This window comes from Camelus dromedarius, chromosome 12, assembly GCF_036321535.1.
Source record: "Camelus dromedarius isolate mCamDro1 chromosome 12, mCamDro1.pat, whole genome shotgun sequence".
In the NCBI taxonomy this organism is placed as follows: Eukaryota; Metazoa; Chordata; class Mammalia; order Artiodactyla; family Camelidae; genus Camelus; species Camelus dromedarius.
In genome coordinates, this window is record NC_087447.1 from 25866616 (window position 1) to 25883752 (window position 17137).

General features: G+C 37.1%; 1 protein-coding gene across 2 annotated transcripts in view; it reads right to left on the reverse strand.

The window, feature by feature from the left end:
* The window catches only part of ELP4 (elongator acetyltransferase complex subunit 4), a 209780-nt gene that overhangs the window by 18669 nt on the left and 173974 nt on the right, over positions 1 to 17137 (reverse strand). The gene's annotated exons all lie outside the window — the stretch shown is intronic.

Sequence of the window (17137 nt, forward strand, 5' to 3'; positions counted from 1 at the left end):
TCCAGTAAGCACACTTATATCATGTATTTTTAGAACCAAATAGTAGTCTAAAAAGATATAATTCAAAACAGAAGAAATTAGAGTTAAAAAAAATAGCAAATTTACATATATTAAATTTATTTGATATTTTAAGGTTACTTTTTAGCTAAAATTCTCTTCTTTTTAATTATTTAAAAGTGGTCATACATAGAATACATGGGCTCTAAACAATCATAGGTAAATCAACTTAAATTTCCTGTAAATTTAAAGGCAGAAAATAAATTTGTCTATTGAAATGCGAAGTATAAGAACGAAATTATCTCTGATTTAAACAGAGAAACTGAAGAGTCTTATTGGAAAGTGCATTTATTCTAACAAGAGTTTTTGAATTCTACAGGCTGTTTTAAAAAATTGAACCTTCTACTGTAAGTCACACTATAACTTACTTTCAAGTTTTTTAAAAAGAAATGTAGATTTTCTTAAGGTAACAAAAAGTTCATTGGTCCTGCTTTCGAAGGCTTTCACAGAAAAGATCATTTAAATAAACTTTGTTGTGAGGACAGGGTAGACAGATGAAAGTTCTCTTTTTACTATGTTGTCTCAATCTCACTAATATTTACATTACTTTCATACAATCGAATTTGTGTGTGGGGTGTGGCTTTTTTCCCTTTGGAGTCTTGTTGTCTTTGTGTCTGATTGAGGTGTTAGAGGTTGTGCTAAGCATTCAGTGAGCTGTAATCGTTTCAGTCTTTGCTTACCACAGTCACCAGAGATCACTTCTGCCTGGCTCTTTAAGCATCCTCCATTAACTGTGAAGATGGCCTGTTCCACAACCCAGCTAACGTATATCTGTTTGGATTACACGCCGAGGTTCCCTGACCTGTTTTGAGTTGCCACTTACTTAAATCTTAAACTTCATTTCTGTGCTTGACAGCAATGCCATTGTTTTGCTTATTTCCCGATGGGAAGGCTGGCAGTCTCCTCTGAGACTGATGCCAACTGAGCTCTGTGTATCAGCCAGTAGGAGTCACTTGGAGCAGATGGTCATCATCCTTCCCCACAGCCCAAATCCCTGGTCTGGGTGGCAAAGTCCCAAGACCACACCTACATACATGCCAACTGTCCTTATTTACTAAGATACTTCTTCTTATTTGTTTAGCTTAATAAATCATTTTCCTTAATATCTTTCTAAAGGACTCCTGCTCTTATTTCAATTTTCTTTGATCTATCTTCCTATTAGCATTTCTCCCCTCTATCCCTATCCTTTATTACCCAGGTTACTCAAATGTCTATTTTTTAATCCAAATTTCTTCTTGGTTCCAAAAATATTCATCTCTAACTACAGAGATTTTATATAATTACTGGTATATATGTACCAGGTTGAAATTTTGTTCTAGTGAGAAAGTCTACAAATCATTACTCCTTCCATTTCTATTCTTTCAATTTAAAATATGAGAGTTGGCTTTTGGGTGTTTTATCAAAAAGAAACAAATGAACAACTGTTTTATGATTCTAAGGAGCATCTTAACAGACTTAGAGTTGACAAAACTTCTGAAAAAAAAGTTGATACTTAACCTAATTACAGGGTAGAGCATTCAGCTTAATTCCTAAGAGGGTTAAAGGTACATAAAATACTTAAAAAAAACCAAAAAACAAAACCACTCTCGGGGATGTACAATTAATGGAAACATCCTAAGCTTACTTGTTTGATAATAGTGGTAAGTTACTAAACCATGTCAGTTTTGGACTGGAAAAGAATTGTATCATATCATTCAGAAACATAATATTCTGGTAAAAAGTTGGTTGGGCCCTGCTATTATGATCATAATGTAATCAGGTTAAAAAAATGTCATAACAATTTGCAGTTATTTTTCCTTTAGAATTATCTAGAATATCAAGGGAAGTCTTCTAAGGACAGGGATTGACAGGTAGTTTTACTCCTGGAAAGTTCTATCTAAATTGTTATGAAATGAGATATACTACTGGACGTATACTTAAATGGATTCCATTATGAATCTTGTAGAACGTGAAAAGACCTTTTGAAATGCAAATATCATCTCCTAATGTTTTTATAAATCCATATTAAAAAAATACCTAGCACACTGAACCTGACGTAAACTTGTACTTAAGGAAAAGGACCTGCCACTGCATGAGAGAAAATGAGAGTGGCAAGACATAATTCGTTCTGTTAGGCTGGCGCTCACAGTAAGTTTCTTTCAAGGAACAGAGGGATCCTGAAAAGATCATGAAACCCTTAGGGAAAGAGGAATAAGCTTCTTTGGGCCTAGAACAGCAAAGTTACATTGAATGCGGTGATGTGTGTTTTTAAAGTTGTGCCATTAGGAAAATACACGCCAGAGAGGTTAGCTTAGTCAAAACTTTAGATTTTTTAGTGTCATTTTTATTTCCCTAGCATTGGAGAAGCTGGGATGTAATTTGTTGAGAGTTTGGGTGATACACAGTTCATCCCAAGGAAGGTGGACATAAGGGCATATTTCATTTAATTATGGCAGTCAGACTCATCGACATTGCCAATGACTTAATACAAGCACTAAGGCTGACGAATACAAACTACTCAAGTTGGTAGTTAGAAAGCACTTGAAAAAGGTATGACATATTATAGGAAAAACAATGTTACTGGTGCATGAAAATAAGTATTAATAAAAAAAAGCAATAGGCTGCTTTGTACTTAGCAGAGGGTTATGAGAAGATACATTTTACATAGCACTAAAATGTACTTTCGGTAGCTTGAGGAAAGGACAGTGAATTCTTATTTCAGATGCCTCTTATGATGAAACATTAAAAAAAAAATGAGAGGATAGTTTGACTATCCATAAACGCTACATTTTTCTTACCCTCATAAGGTAATGCTAATGTTAATATAACTGCTCCAGTCAAGCACGATAGGATCGATTATTTTTAAGCAGAGGATTCTTGTAGAATTACACACTAAACATTCATGGCAGAACAAAAGGAAAGATGAAAACTTAATAATTTCTCTAATTTTGCTTTTTTACTACAAGGAAACATGACTAGGGAGAATTTCTTGATTTGTAAATTAATTACTCGGCAGAGGATTAATACATTATGTAGGCTCACTAGGCAAAACTTCATTTTCCTATTTGGCTTTATAGGCACCAGAATATAAGATTAATTTCTCCACATGTATAGTTATTTAAATAAAGTCGTATTAAGGAATTTTACCCATTTTCACTGAACAGGATGATGGATAAAAGTAAGTCACAAGCTGATATCTAACAGTAAGAAGATGAGGTATGTTACATAAGGTGACATGGGCTTGTTATTTAAGATCGTTAAATGTTATTTTTTTAATTAAAAAGTTCCACCCTTCTTGTCAACATACTAACAACAGAATGAAAATCAAAGCTTAATCAGTTCATCTAAAATGTTTCAGTGTGAGGCGAGATCTTGCATAATAACTTGCGACACATAACTGCTTGATAAAACATGCGCTGGATAAAAAAAATGCAAAAGCAGCAAACTTTCTAGGTTGACAACTTTCACGGCCATAATGGCCTAGTCTGGTTGAAACACACAGTACAATTACCATCCACGATTTATAATCTTGAGTTCCTACAAGTCTATCTATTTGATTTCAACGACCATTGACCTCTTAACTATATTACTACAAAACACTCAAACAGATCCCATTGCTGGAATGATAAAGAATGAACATGCGTGAGGTCCACAAATTAAATAAGAGGCCGGGGATGTTTCACTAAATCCTTCAGGAATTTATCTCCGGGTAGACTCAACCCTAGGATGGAGCTGTGAACACTCATTGAGATCAGAAGGTAAAAACTAATTTGAATAGCTTTAAGCAGTTTTGGAAAACTTTCAAAACCACACTGTAAAATAACAATACTAACCATAGTGTGACTTGGAATTTAACATAAAACTTACCAATGACATTAAGCACAAAATTGTTTAATAGTATCCTGAACTTCAGTAGAAAATTACAATGACTAGCAAGGGATAACTCTAGACTAGAAAATCAGAGTGAAAAGTCAAATAGACTTTGATTTCTTAATCTAGAGTCAAAAGAAAATGACAGATGCTTTCTAGTATAAGTTCTGCAACAAGAAATTGTTACATTTCCGTTTTAAAATCATACATCCAGTATACTTGTTTTTGGTCCCGCCCTTAAGAAACTTAGAATTTTATTAAGACAAGACTACTATAAGCTTAAAAGAAAGATAGACTCTCCAGCACACATTTTTATAGAAATACAGTAAACTGTTAACCTTCACTTCTATGAGCCCCCTTTTTTTTTTTTAAACCAAGACGTTTTCTTTTCTTAGACCAAAGCTTGAGCAAACAGTTAGGCCTGGCATCTTGTGTAATGAGTCCTATCAAGCCCAGGATTCTTTTAATCACACTCAAGTGGCATTTGGAAGTACTTCACCTCTGACAAAGTTGAGTGTGCATGTGTGCACATGCATGAGTGTTTTCAACTTCAGAAAATGAGCACTGAAGAGGGATATTGAATAACCCCAAGAGCTTATTAACCAGTGCTCCTTGTCATCTCCTTAAAGAAACATGGAGAGCTAAAGAGCTTCTGTAAGGATGAGTGGAAATAAAGATGTGGCGCATATTGTGTGTAAGAAGAACAGTACGCTTATCTGTCAGCTCCCAAATGAACGGCAAGCTGCTGCTCTGTATTACTGTTACTAAAAATACCGTGCCTGGTGTGGTTGATGGGATAAAATTCTGCAGTCTGATTTGGAAAAGAATTCACTGAGGTAACAACATAACCAGGACCCTTCCTCTTTCACTAGCCTTAGACTTCCACTGTTTACCCTTAAAAATTTCACTGGTCCTAAAGTAGACCCCAAACTCAAGGGCTAATTTATTTAACCCCTTACAAGGCATTCCATGCTCTAGGTATAGCAAATAAATACCAATTAAGCTTTTCAGTACATTATAAAGAGGAAACATGCCAACTAAGTAGAAGGTATATTCTGATTTCTTTATATTCCTTAAGATGGCACACACTGTTTTATAAAACCTACTTTTTGCTGTGATTTCTAAATTTCATTAGATTATCAGATTCTCTGAAGGTTAAAATAGCGACGCATTCTAGTCTCTTGTGGTTCCATATAAATTGTATTATGATTTGTTCTAGTTCTGTGAAATGTGTCCTGGGTAATTTGATAGGGATTGCATTAAATCTGTAGATTGCCTTGGGCAGTGTGACCATTTTAACAATACTGATCTTCCAATCCAGGAGCATGGGGTATAATCCCTTTTTTTTTTTTTTTTAACTTTTTTTTATTGAGTCATAGTCATTTTACAATGTGTTAAATTCCAGTGTAGAGCACAATTTTTCAGTTCTACATGAACATGTGTATATTCATTGTCACATTTTTTTTTTGCTGTGAGCTACCATAAGATCTTGTATGTATTTCCCTGTGCTATACAGTATAATCTTGTTTATCTATTCTATGTTTTGAAATCCCAGTCTGTCCCTTCCCACCCTCCGCCCCCTTGGCAACCACAAGTTTGTATTCTATGTCTATGAGTCTTTCTGTTTTGTATTTATGTTTTGTTTCGTTTTAGATTCCACATGTGAGCGATCTCATATGGTATTTTTCTTTCTCTTTCTGGCTTACTTCACTTAGAATGACATTCTCCAGGAACATCCATGTTGCTGCAAATGGCATTATGTTGTCGGTTTTTATGACTGAATAGTATTCCATTGGATAAATATACCACCTCTTCTTTATCCAGTCATCTGTTGATGGACATTTAGGCTGTTTCCATGTTTTGGCTATTGTCAATAGTGCTACTATGAACATTGGGGAGCAGGTGTCATTTTGAAGTAGGGTTCCTTCTGGATATACGCCCAGGAGCGGGATTCCTGGGTCATATGGTAAGTCTATTCCTAGTCTTTTGAGGAATCTCCATACTGTTTTCCATAGTGGCTGCATCAAACTGCATTCCCACCAGCAGTGTAGGAAGGTTCCCTTTTCTCCACAGCCTCTCCAGCATTTGTCATTTGTGGACTTTTGAATGATGGCCATTCTGACTGGTGTGTAGTTTTGTCCATTTTTAAAAGTCTTCTTTAATTTCCTTCATCAGTGTTTTATAGTTCTCTGTGTATAAGTCTTTCACCTCCTTGGTTAGATTTATTCCTAGGTATTTTATTACTTTGGGTGCTATTTTTAAGGGGATTGTTTCTTTACTTTCTTTTCCTGTTGATTCATCGTTAGTGTAAAGAAATGCAACAGGTTTTTGTATATTAATCTTGTAACCTGCTACCTTGCTGAACCTGCCTCAATACTATCTTTATCAGTAACAGTTCCTGTCAAAGTGGAAACAGCTTTTTAATATTCCTCAGTTAACTGACATTAATCTTTTATCTATGTCAAAGGACAAGCAGAGGATCAGGTAAAATAAATAAACTATATATATGCAAGAGCTGAGGTCATAGAAATACAGAAGGAGAAAAGTGAGGGAAGAGCTTATTTGTCTAATATATACATCACTTAAAAACCTCCCTTTCCTCCTTCTTTTTTTCCTTCTCTCCCATTCCTTTCTCAACAAACATTTATTGAGTACCTCCTATGTGCCAGGCAACAATCTAGCTGGAGACACAACTCCTTGCTCTCAAGAAGGTGCTGATAGTCATGGAGAAACTTTAGCAGATGAGCAAAGACTTGAAGAGCAAGTACTGCTCCAGGTGAATTTAAAGGGCAAGTCAGAGTTAGGCAGAGTCGGAGAAGGAAACAGCCAGCAAATGCAAAGTCAAAGAGGGGATGTAAAAGCAGACCTGGTTGTTTGGTAGGATTAGAGTTTATGGTCTGTGTAAGGAAACAGTCAAAAATGAGGATGGAGACATAGGCAGGGGCCAGCACATGTAAGGTTTTCATTCTGAAGGTAACGGTGAGTCAATGAAGGATTTTAATCATGGGGTGTGACATGATCAGATTTATCCCCTGAAAACATTACCCTGGCTATACTGATATCACTCTCCCGGGAGGGGGTTTGGAGGGTGAGGAGGGAAGGGCAAAACTGGAAGCTGGGAGACCAGCTGAGGGGCTGCTGCAGCAATTCAGGCAAATGATGATGAGATCCCATCCCCCAAGCAAGCAAAGCTTCAGACTTTGTTCCTCCCATCTGTGATCACTTCTGTGGTTCTTCTCAATAAATTTCCCATACCTTCAATATTTACTCCTTAAAAATAAAATCTTATCCTGGGTATATGGGGAAACTCACACTAGGTCTGTCCCAAAGTTGCTGACATGTTCTGATATAATTCTCACCTAGTCTCACTCCATGAGGAAGCAGATGTTGAAAGAAATGATTTGGTGAGAAGTTGGCTGTGGAGCATGAGGAAAAGGAAGGCATGAAGGACAGGATGGATGGATGCATGGATGGACATACCAATTCAGCAGATATTTACTAGACTCCCACTAAGTGCCAGATAGTATCTTGGGTATCAGGTTCACTAATGGTCTTTTTTTATCCAAGATCCCAATTGCATTGATTGTTATTTCTCCTTTATCTCCTCTAGACTATAACAATTTCTGTTTTTTCTTTGCTTCTGATGTATGACCTCGATATTTCTGACTAATACTGATCAGTTATTTTGTAGAGTGTCCCTCAATATGGGTTTGTCTGCAGTTTTCTCATGATTGAAGTTATGCATTTTTGGCAAAATTACCACAGAAATGATGTGCATTGTATGCTTCTCAAAGCATCACACCAAGAGGTTCATGGTGCTGATACATCTTACTTCTGGTGCTGTTAACCTTGACCATTCAAGTTGGTGTCTGCTGTGTTGTTCCAAAGTAAAGTTACCACCTTTCCCTTTGCAACTGATAAATATCTCGGTCAAGATACTTTGAACTATGTAACCCAATTTTCCCTGAAACTTCTGGCCATTGATTTTCATATCCATTAAGGGATCTGTCTGCAACATTTATTATTGTGGTGTTTGCCTAATGGCATGTCTCTGTTTGCCCTTTTCCTTCTACACATAATTAATTTATTAATTTATTAGATTATTTACTTCTATCAGTATGGACTCATGGATATTTATCTTATTCCATGGGTTAAAAATCAATACTATTATTATTTATTTTGTTGCTCAAATTCTTTCAGCTTTGGTCAGTAGGAGCTCCTTCAGGTTGGCTCCTGTATTCTTCTGACATGGCCTCATCATTTTTGTAGAGCACTTCCTTACTCTTTGGTCCAAGAAGATCAGCCTCACCTTGTGTTTTCCCTCCCTTGGCCCTGGATTCAAGAGCTTCTCCTTGAAGCCCTGGTTTCCTTTGTTGGAAAATGGTGTTTAGAGACAAAGACCTGGTGCTAGGTATGACACTGTTACAGAGGTATCATGGCTTTAGGCCCAGGAGAGGGTATTTCTGAGATAGGTTGGTTAGGGAAAGCCTCTCTGAGGCGGTCATTTGAGTAGAGACCTGAATGAAGTGGAGGAGCGAGCAACGCAAAAGCTGGGGAGAGCTTTCAGGAGGAGGGTACAGTGAGTGCAAATCGGGAGGTAAGAAACAGCATGCCTGGCATGGAACAGCAAGAACACAAGTGTGGCGGCAGCTTTGTGGGCCGGGGGAGTGAGTACAGAGAGGGAACAGACCCTTTGTAAGCCGCAGTGAAGACTAGGGATTTTAACTTCCATGGGAAGCCACTGGAGTGTTTTGAGCAGGAGGGTAGCAGAATCTGATTTATTTGGTGTCAAGAGAGTACTCTGAGTGATGTATGGCAAACAAAATGTGGGCTGGCAACTTAGGAGGTGACCGCAGCAGCTCCTGCAAAACATTAATGGTGGCAAGACATAGTGGGGGTTAAGGCCAGGACTGTAGCCCTGGAAGTGGTGAGAAGTGGCTAAATTTGATGCGTGTGTGTATTTACATAGAAATATTTTAAGCACATGGAAAACTCAGAAAATAACATTAAACGAAACACCTATGTAGTTATCACTAAACCTCATCACATTCTCACACTTGGTCACATTTGCTTCAGCATAAAGCATTAGTGAAGATCCTTGTGTCTCCCTTGCCAGTCCATACCTCCCCGAAGTTAAGCATTATGATACACTTGACATTTATCTTTCTCATAGACAGCTTTAACTATAAAGAAATATTTAACTATCATATTTGATGCTTAAAATTTTATATAAATAGTATCATAGTGCATGGATCATTTTGCACCTTGCTTTATTCCCAACAAACTTATGATGCAGAGATCTACCACAATGATATGTGTAGCTCCAGCTCATTTATTTTAAATTGCTCTGCAGTACTGTTTCATTGTGCAAATATATAAAGTTCATTTATCCATTTGCCTGCTGATAGACATTTCTGTTATTTTCAGTTTTTCTGTCTTACAAGAAATGCTGCATTCAACATTCTTTCCTTCTTTTTGTGCATATGTTGACACTTTTCTAGAGTGTGTATCCAGAAGTGCAATTTCTGGATCAAAAGATACACACACTATCAATACAACAAGATATTGACAATTTGTTCTCAAAAGCAGTTGTAGCAACTTATAATCCCATCGGAATTTTATGGAAGTTCCTGTTTCTCTAAATTCTCACCAATGTACATGACTGCCAGACTTTAAAAAAATTTGCCAATTATATTGGTATGACATGATAGTCATTATTTTAGTTTTCATTTTCCCTGGCTACCAGTGATGAACATTTTTTCAAGTTTCCTCTTCTGTGAATTACATGTATCTTTTCTTTTTTTTTTTTTAATGGAGGTACTGAGGATTGAACCCAGGGCCTCGTCCATGCTAAGCATGTGCTCTACCACTAAGCTATACCCACCACCCCCTGCCCGCCTCCGTATTTAACTGGGTGGTTTTCTTATGACATAGTCATCCTGGGTGTTAATCCTTTGTTGGTGATGTGCATTGCAAATTCCTCACTTCTTACTTAGTTTAGGCGTTTTACCAACCAGGGGTTTTAAAATGTAATACAGTCAAATACTATTGCTCTATTTTTTTCCCCCAGAAGTTTTAGAGTTTGTCTTTTCACATTTAATCCTTTAAGCTAACAGGAAATTCTTTTTCGTGTGTAGAATAAATATCCTTCATAGGAAAAACCACTTATCCCATCATCCAGTCCTTCCTCATTCTGCTGATATAATATGAGTAATGGCACATCTGACATTTTTCAGTTTTCTATATTTGAGGGGGGTCTGTTTTTAAGTTCTTTATTGTCCTTTATTTGTCCATCCCTGGGCCATTATATTGCTTTAACTGTTTATGCCCTTATGAGAAGATTTGCTGGTTGGCAAAACAAGTCATCCTCCATGTTCTGCTCCTATGAAATTGTCTTATTCTTGACTCTGCTTTTCCATTTGAAATAAGGATCAGCTTGTTAAATGTTAAGAAAAACTATCAGGAATTTGGCTCTAATTGTGTTGAATTTCACATTTTTACGATATTGAGTTTTTCTACCTATGAATATTCCACCTAAAAGGTCTTAAAGGGGTTTTTAGTACAGTTTTGAAACTTTTCTCCATAAGAAAAGCTGTACATTTTTGGTTAGTGTTCATCTCAAGGGCCATAAGAGAGAGCACACACTGCAATGAACCAGCTGTGTGATCCCAGGATACAAGTTACTTAGCCTCTCTGTAACTCAGTTTCCTTGTCAGTAAACTGGGGATAGTAATGGTACCTACTTAATAGGTTTTGTCATGAGGATTAAAATGTGGAAGCATTTAGGTCAGTGTCTGGCACATAACGACCTCACAGAAGATTTGAAATTTTTCATCCAACACAGTACCTATTGAGTTCTATGATGTGTTAGGTGCTGTTTCTGGCACTAAGGATAGAGCAGTGAATAAAACAGACAAAGCTTTTCTCCCCTCACATAAATAATCCACATGAAGTACTTTTTAGGCTTTGCACTTAATAAATAGTAGCAGCTGCTATAAGATATGATATCTGAGCCCTAAAGGAAGTGGAGGAGTGAGCCATTTGGATGTCTGGACAAACAGTGTCTCAAACAGAGGGAACAGCAGTGCCACAGCCCGGAGGAGGTAGACAGCCTGGTGTGTTCCAGGAGCAGGGAGAAGACCAGTGTATCTGAGCTGAAAAGAGCAAGGAGGAGAGTGGGAGGTGAGGACAGACACAGGGTGGAGGGCAAGATCACACAGGTCTTACAGGCCACTCCAAGGACTTCTATACTGTGTGATCTGGAAAGCTTCTCTGGGTTTTCTGGTGGGCAGACTAATATGTACTGATGAATAGTCATTAGCTATTATTATTATTATATTTTCTACTTAGGTATACCTGGTGTATAAGAAGGCTGCTGAATATAGTATATTAATTTACTGGTGATAATAATAATAGCTAATACAGACATATGCTTGTAAGGTATCAGGCACTTTACATAGTTTAAGTCATTTAACCCTTTCAATGACCTATTTACAGATGAGTTAACTGCAGTATAGACAGGCTAAGTAATGACCAGAATTACCTGGATGGCAAATTGCAAGTCTGAGATCTTGTATCTGACAATGCTGTTGATTCTCTCATAGTTTTGGATGCCTTTGGATGTAAATAGTCACTTTATCTGATAATAAGGACAGTTTGGCCTTGTCTTTGCAGTTCTAATACTACTTAATTCTTTTCTATTTTGGGGTGGGGTGGGCAATGTTATTAAAATGGTTAGAATTTCTAGTAACAATGCTAAATAGACTTGGAGAGAATGGACATGCTTACTTCTGGCTTTAGTAGGAACATTTCTAAATTTCTACCATGAAGAAAAATGTTTCCATTTTGTTCCTAATGGTCAACTATTATCAAGATAAGAACTCTTCTTCAATGCTCAATTTCCTAGAAAAAAATTTTTTAAAAAATTCCCAAGAATGAGCACTGAACTTTATCAAGCACTTTTCTACACTGTGATATTGAATCACTCCTGTTTTTAAAAGAGAAACCCTACTTAATAATGGGCGTGTGTTTGTGAGAGAGAGGGAGAATAAACTGCCAAATTCCGTATGACACTGTTTTATGTAGGACTTTTATACCTAAGATCACAAGTAAAAGTGATCTATAGTTTTCTATAGCTTGTTTTTCCTGTATTACCTGTCAAGTTTTGATAATTTTTTAATAACATGTATTAAGTTGCTTTTCCTTTCTCTGTTCACAGCTTTTATGAGAGAGACATTACTTGAAGCTGTGATAGAACTATCTATATGTTGTATCTTTTTTTGTGGGAATACTTTTGATTAAACCCTGGATGTTGTTAAGGTAGAGTTGATGAGAATTGTTAAAGGACTGGAGGTGAGGTGTGAATGAGAGGATGATGCCCAAGTTCGTGGTTTAGGTGGCTGAATTCATGCTAGGTACCGAAATAGGGGACATCGGGAAGGTAGCAGATGAGTGGAAAGGTGATTAATATAGATTTTGACATTTCAAGTTTTGACAGATTTTGATTTCAAGTTTCTTTGGGGTCAGATAGAGATGTTCAAGAACGTGTCGGGGCCATGTGGAGATAGAGCTTTGAGTCTGTGGTTCATTGATTAATTTCATTCCATTCATTCAAAAAATATTGAGTGTCCATTCAATGTCACACTCTGGGTATGCAGTCTCTCTCCTCTCCCTCCCAGTTTAGCCTTTCTGACGGGGATAATGCCATTTCCTCCTCAATCTGGTATTAACAGTAACTATGTTTCCTGTGCTTCTCTCCCCTAACTTTAGAGTTTTGGTTTCCCCCTCCGTCTCCCTGATTTTCCAAAATGACCTGGGAGAAGACATGTGATTGATGGGGGTGGGAAAGAAGATTTTCTGTAGTGTTTGGAATTAATTTTTAAGTTGGAAGAAACATAAAGTAGGAACTTAATTACTGCTTGAAATAAATTAAGTCCTTAAAAGAGCTTTGGACATTGTTCTTGGCTATACAGCTAGAGACAGCTTCACAAATAGGTGCCAAAACCAATTTCCACCAGCAGACTTGCTAGAGAGTCTAGAAAGTCTTCATTTAAAATGCACGTATTACCCTGGGTTGAGGAGGGTTTAGGATGTAAATGGTACTTAATCTTCTCATACATAAAATAAAACATTAGGACATGGTGATATCCTAGATTCTTTCAGCCTTTAAATGTAGAGTTTAAATGTAGTTACTAGTTTAAATGTTGAGATACTGACCATGAGATGTTAAATATTGGAGGATACAGAATTCTTTTCTGTGGAGGTCTTCAGAAAAGGTATGTCCTTTCTCCATATTTCAGTTAAATGTATGTCCACCCAAAGGCTAGAGAAATGAGAGGTGTATCATGAATACAGGGACCTAAAGCGGATACAGAACTGCACAATCCAGGAAATCACAGGGGCTAAAGACAAAAGCCTGGCTTTCAGCACGAAGACATCTAAATAAGCCCTGTGAGAAACATGCTATCAGGAAGATCATCTGGCAGGAAGGAAGGAGAAATCAGAAAGTATATGTTTCTCACTCTTTGAGGACTCAGAGTCTATCGGGCAGAAGGCAGAAGATGTAAAAACAAAGCCAAATACAACAAAACCCCCCAACACTTTTAATGGAAGAAAACCTCTGTGTAAGTGAGTTGAGCAACAGGGTGAGGACAACATGCCACTTCCATCTGGGTCAGGTTGAACCTTCAGGCAAGACAATCAAGGACTCTGAAAAACCAATGACTGCATCCCAGGCAGCCTGAGGGAAAGACCATTTTTGACAGGGAAGAAAGAGATGCTTTTGAGTGAGAATGAGTTCACTATGTCCCAGGAAGAAAGCAGTTGCTTTCCTGGATGTTTCAGTACTCTGAGAAAAACCTCAAGTTTCTCCAGAGTCCAGAAAAGACCTTATGTCAACCTGTGGGAGCCTCTGTTTTCCACACTGGGGTTGAATTCCATCACAAATCTGGTCGGTCTCCCTTCCTGGTGGGTGCTACTGTGCCAGTAACAAAGTTAGGAGAACTACCAACCAACCACTCTGCTTCCAGGAAGTATCTCCATCAATATTATAAATGCCATAAAGGTACGTACGTGGTCGCTGACAGGGAATAAAACAGCTTAAATGGCTCTGATGATATGATGTTCAATAAAATCATCCATATTTAGTTTTATTTTCCATTTGCAGGAATTACTATGTGGTTACATTTATGGGTTTTTTTTTTTTTTTTTGGAGTATGTTTTCTCCTTTCTTTTTCCCTCACCCATAATTTCTCTCCTCTTTTTACCTATACTTCACAGAGAACTTGTTTAAACACATGTAAGAGCCTCCAAATACTCACGATGGACTATAAATAGAAATTAAATAATGGATGTGTTAAAGATCATTTGTTAGAATTAGAAATCACTGACAGCAGAAGTACTGTGGACACATATAAAAGATTTAGGTCCCAGCTGCTGGGAGAAATACCTCTTAGAAAAGCCAGTGTGACTACATACAGGGACATATACAACAGCTGTATTTTTATCGTATTTCTCTCCACTCTGTAAGCTAGTCTGTGTCTAAGCCTTCTTGATTATTCATTTGAAGTGCATTTATAGGTCTCTTTCTTTCCTTCCTGTCTTTTACTGTAGTTTTTGACTTTCATAACCTCGCACTTAAAATAGCTGCATCCCTGACTCTTTTCTCTGCTTCGACCAATATGTATTACATACTTCACCAGATTAATACTCGTTAAATGTTGCTTTTCACATATCGCCAAGAACTGCAATGGTTTCCCATATCCTCTTTGGTTTTTAATGCTTCCACAAATCATCCCCATCTCAGTTATTTTCCCCAACACAAGTTTTCTTCCGTCAGGCCAGTTTCTGACTGTTTCCAAGTGTGCCACTGGCATTCAAACCTCCTTGCTTTTACTTATGCTCTTCTCTTTCACAAAGACCTTCCTCCTCAATATTTCCCTACTTCTACCACATCTCAGGTATGGCCAAGTCCTAGCACCTTTCTTATTCTGGACCTAATTGACTTTCCTTGCTGAGTTATAATCACAGACTACTCTGCACCATTTATGCTTCATTATACGTGACTGTTTCTTATCTACTAGACTTTTCTGCCCTACTGTATTTTCACTGAGAGTAACAGACATAGTCTGATGTGCTGGGAATGGGGAGTTGGGGGTGGAAAGGGGAGGGGTGGGGGAGGAAGACAGATAATACTCATAGTTTAGTGTTTATTAAAGTAGATGTCAACCAGAAATCTATGCCATAAAATCTTGGTTTACTTTGCTGAAAAAGAATTTATTTAGATGTATAAGAGAAAGAGATAGTAATATTAACTACTACCGTGAGGAAACACAACTAAAGAATTTGCTTACTGCGGAAAAAGAAAATTGGAGTTGGAGGATGTTCTAAAATTATCTTCAGCTGCTTATCTTTAAAAAAAATTGTAATCTACAATTATAAAATACTGTTTTGCATATTACAAGAAAAATTTTTGGATATAGTCCAAATGTAATTTTAAGTAATAATTTTTATGCTTTAATTCACCTCATCTTGTAGAAAAGTTGTTTGGCATGAAATATAAAGAAGGCTGTCATGACCTGATACTAACTTATCTCCCAACTTTATTTTCCACTACCTGGCTCCTAGGATTGCTTGCCAAAATCATTAATTATTGTTACATAAGTAAATCCCTAATGCCACTCCCTCTGGAGCACACTCCAAAGAGTTGCCTATGAGAGAAGCAGCCAAATTTAGAGCATCTATTTTTGTGACTTTTTGGGGGGAGATTCTTATTTAAAATCACTGCTTTTCTCTATCCATGGCGACTTACTACTGAGGGCAAGTCTCCCCAGAATGGCAGTCACACTACCTTCTCAATGCACCTCAGTTTTGACTGTCTGGAGGATGATGGCCTATCTCTTGGAGTGACCCCAGGTTACCCAGAATGAATTTTAGGTAGGCCATGAGACTAATATATTGTGATCCTCTTGAATATACCCTTCATGGTATGCAAAATTGCATCCAGTTCCTTTCCCTTGAGGTGGTAACAGAAAGAAATAAACCTTATTTACAAACTCCCCTCCTCACACTACACGGCCTTTGCACCTGCTTCCATTCCTCTGCTTTCCTTATCAAGCAGATCACTGCTTAAATTCTACATATACGAGTTACCTTCATGAGGCTGCCGGGTCATCCTTTCTAACACCTTTCTACCTTTCTGCATCCTTTCTACCACCACCCCAGCTCTCTTACTCTCTATGCTATATTAACTTTTGGTTTTTACCTATATTAAAACACAAGCACTGTCTGCTTTGTGTTAAGAGTTAGTACTTGTGCTAGCTGCATGGCTTACCCATTCGACTGTAAGCTTCTCAAAGAAGATGATATTGTATCTATCTTTCTCTTTGTAGGCTAATCTTTCCAACCGTGGCTTGCAAGCATCATATATATGATATATATATATATATATATCATATATATATATATATCATATATATATATATACACACACACATACATATTTTATATGTGTGTATATATGCACAATAAAAGTTGAAAGAGTTAAAAATGAATATATATACTTAAAAGTCTGACAATAAAAGAAACTTTGTAATATGTGCCCCCGACTCACTAAAAGTTCAAATTTATTCTATTAAAGCAAGTTAAGAGGTTCACTGTCAACAATCATCAACCTCAAACTTCATTTTCTTATTTCAGTTTGTTGGCAGCATATAAGCTGCTTAAGTGACATTTTGAATTAAAGCAATATTCTTAATATTTTACTCAACTCTAGTATCTCTAGCATCCAATATTCTTTATAACTGCTTTATGCGAACATCGTGGACAACTTGCCTCTATTATTAAGGCACCATAAGGCATAATTGTATCTAAATGATTCAGGATGAAACACACACCAAACTGTTTTGCTGAAAATCAACTTATGTAGTTGAACAGTTATTGTGTACTATTAAACAGTTGGCACATCTCGCATTTTTGGCATGTAAAAGCCAATTTGGGTTTAGACTTATGTTGTTTAAATGATGCCAATGTGTACTTCTCACCTTCTTAAATATATCAAAATTCCTCAGGATGCCAAACAAAATCTATCCTCTGGGAGTAAAATGTGCCAATAGCTTAATGGTACATGGAAGCATTACTGAATTAACTTGAGAGGAGAAAAAAAAGACCGATTTCCCAATAACTGACTAAGACCTCAGAAGTGAACATGAATTACAGCTCTGGGAACTATCCG